The sequence below is a fragment of the Myotis davidii genome, unplaced genomic scaffold (assembly GCF_000327345.1).
Source record: "Myotis davidii unplaced genomic scaffold, ASM32734v1 scaffold174, whole genome shotgun sequence".
NCBI classification, from domain to species: Eukaryota; Metazoa; Chordata; class Mammalia; order Chiroptera; family Vespertilionidae; genus Myotis; species Myotis davidii.
This window is the reverse complement of record NW_006289087.1, coordinates 2149698-2152973: the sequence shown is the minus strand read 5'-3', so window position 1 is coordinate 2152973 and position 3276 is coordinate 2149698. Positions and strand designations below refer to the sequence as shown.

Genomic DNA, 3276 nt, shown 5'->3' with positions numbered 1-3276 from the left:
GACGCCGCAAAACAGCACTGCCCCCACCCAGTATCTCTCCGCTTCTAAAGCTTTCAGTTATTGCGAAACTCGCCTTTCCGTCATATTAATTTCAAGAAAGTTCAAGCCAGTGGAACTTCCGGGAGTGTGAAAAGAAGGACCATTGTCCACTTACCAGGCGCACAGCTAGCTGGTCAGCAGTGTGGGAGAGCAGGTTTGCCTGTCTGTGCAAAAAGAAGAAGGTAATTAGAATTCCGGCTGTAATAAATACATATAATCTCCTCTTTAGAGCGTTTGTTCTAGAGAACGCTCGTGTAGGCCAAGTTCTTAGAAACACTTTCCTCCGGGCATTCTCGGTATTGCTGAAAGGGCTCCAGAAGTCATTCTGTACCAGGGGAAGTCCCATGTCCTAAGCTTTGCTGGCTCGTCCTCAGGGAACCATGAAGTCCCATTTTGGTAGATGGCTGGGGTGGAAACAACATGAAATCTCCATCAACTCTCCCCAATGCTTGGTTCTTAGGGGACACCATACTGGCCTCGGGCTATCCGAATAGTTTAACCCAAAAGTTGGATATCAGACCCAACCGTACGATTTATATTGACAATAGGAATGGCAAAATTTAAAAAGAATCGAAGCGACCCCTGGATGCCCCATTTTTTCAGTTTGGCCATGTGGTAGATATAGCGGCTTTAAAGACCACGAAGACGAGGGGGGTAGCCTTGGCCACGTTCAGTGTCTAAATTAGGGGTGGGCAAACTTTTTGACTCGAGGGCCACAATGGGTTCTTAATCTGGACCGGAGGGCCGGAACAAAAGCATGGATGGAGTGTTTGTGTGAACTAATATAAATTCAAAGTAAACATCATTACATAAAAGGGTACGGTCTTTTTTTTTTTCTTCTAGTTTTATTCATTTCAAACAGGCCGGATCCGGCCCGCGGGCCGTAGTTTGCCCACGGCTGGTCTAAATACTAAACTGGGCTCATCCACGCAGGCCTTGAGACAGTTACAAGGATTTCCGTTGTAGGGGAAACTAATGCGAATCCAGTATTGAAGAACAGATTCTGATAGCGCAGCTAGAATGTGTAAGACCTTTGCTGACAAAGAAAAGAAAAAAAGCCAAAACTGTGGAACAGGCAGCAGAGACTACTAATACGAAGCTTGACCAGCGAGCACCGCATTCAGCGAACACCCTGGAAATGCAACACCCGATCCTCAGGCCCCAGATTACCCTCCAAACTCTACGTTATTCCTTAATCACGTACCAGGAGGGACTAGTGAGGTGATGCTCTCCGTGCTGTTCAGTCAGTTCCCTGGTTTCAAGGAAGTGCCTTTGGTACCTGGGAGGCATGACTTTGCACTTGTTGAATTAGAAAATGATGGACAGGCTGGAGCTGCCAGGGAGGCTGTACAAGGGTTTAAGATCACACTGTTCTGTGCTGTGAAGATCTCCCATGTCAAGAAATAATGTCTGGGCTCTGGCCGGTGTATATATATATAGTGACATTTCAAGCCCAGAAGCCAGCCCTATGTTGGGGGAGGAGGCACTCCTGGTAGAGGGAACACTGTGAGAAAAGGCTGAAGAACATGGGGTTTCATGGGAACAGCAATAAATCCATTTGGATGGAGGGGACGGGACAGGTGCCAAAGGAGGGCTGATGTCAGACTCAAAAGTCCATGTGTAACTGGACTAATGAGTTTAGGCTGCGGAAGGATGAGAAGCCGGGTGTTCTCGTGGGTCAGAGATGGGAACACGAGACGAGCTAGGAGGCCGAGTACACCTTCTGAAAGGCGATGACAGCTCCAACTAGGTCAGTGTCTGCTGAACAATGGAAGGGATGGAGGTCAGACACATTTCTAAATAATAAATGACTGGTTACCGGCAGGGGAACTGATGGGTGGTGAGCTCTGTGGGAGGAAGGGCAGGTGTCAGGAGGGAGGAGGAATGGAAGCTAATGAATTGGAGTTTTTTTGTCTCGAGACTCACTGTTCTCAGGAGATGGAATGTCCTCAGCTAGAAATAACGTGGACCTTTTACGGCCACACCTAAGAAACAGTTCTTCGGAACAAACGTTGCCGAGTGCCTCCCTCCTCCTCTCAAGGGCAAGAACGACCTGCCAGTGCAGCCAGACCGCCCCGCCAACACCCTGAGGAAACATCCCAGGACGTTTTAATTCTCCCTTTGTTCGTGATCATCTATCTCTAGGACACGATCCACATCTGCTTTTTCTTTTGGTGGGTGCTGCCTCCTCTGCACCCACCTCTTCATACCCCTTCCTTGGGCCTGTGATACTGTTTACGTGCCTGCATCCTTCTGTGGATGCCTTGAGAAAAAAAAGGGGGGGGGGTGTCTTATTTATCTGATTTGCTTTTAGGTATCAGTACTTTCCCCATTTTTATCAATTACATTCTTAAAAGTGGCATACCTGGGGGTGATGAACACACAAGACAGTGTACAGATGATGCGTTACAGAACTGTTATTAACCAGTGTCACCCCAATACATTCACTAAAAAAGGGAAAACAATATTCTGATGGAAAGAAAAAGTAGCCTAACCATGTGTGTCGAGCGAGGGGGAGTAGAAATCTTGGGAGAACAGACCCAGGTAATGAACCCACCGACCCGCCTCAGAACACACGCGCGGCACCATGAACGAGGAATGAGATTAGACACGACAAATTTAACCCTTCAGAAAGGATCAGCAAGGGACTCATCAGAGGCACCCAGGCAGAGGTCAGTTAGAAATCTTGGGAGAACAGACCCAGGTAATGAAACCCACCGACCCAGCCTCAGAACACATGCGCGGCACCATGAACGAGGAGAGATTAGACACAACAAATTCAACCCTTCAGGAAGGATCAGCAAGGGACTCATCAGAGGTACCGTATTTGCCGGCGTATAAGACGATTTTTTGGCCCTGAAAAATATGCCTCCAAGTGGGGGGTCGTCTTATACGCCAGGTACACTTCAGATAGACTGCCCATAGTGCTTGCCCCGTGCCATAGTGGCCTCCCGATGCCCGCCCACTTCATTCCACATACCGTTCAGGCATCAGCAGCGCTGCTGATGCTGTGCTCGGCTGTTATGCGATTTTGCTGTTATGCGATTTTACCACACTCGCAAAATCGCACACAGCCGATCATACACCCAGTATGATAGCGCAAAATCGCGAATCGCGATACCATACTAGGTGTATGGTTGGCTGTGTGCGATTTTGCGAGTGTGGTAAATTCGGGTTACCGTATATTTCTTTATATATGCATTGAAGATTCGCGATTTTGCTATATCATGGTGCCTG

General features: G+C 48.1%; 1 pseudogene; it reads left to right on the top strand.

Moving 5' to 3' along the window:
- The first annotated feature begins 217 nt into the window (after positions 1-217).
- Positions 218-1461, top strand: LOC102768619 (annotated as a pseudogene).
- The last annotated feature ends 1815 nt before the right edge of the window (positions 1462-3276 follow it).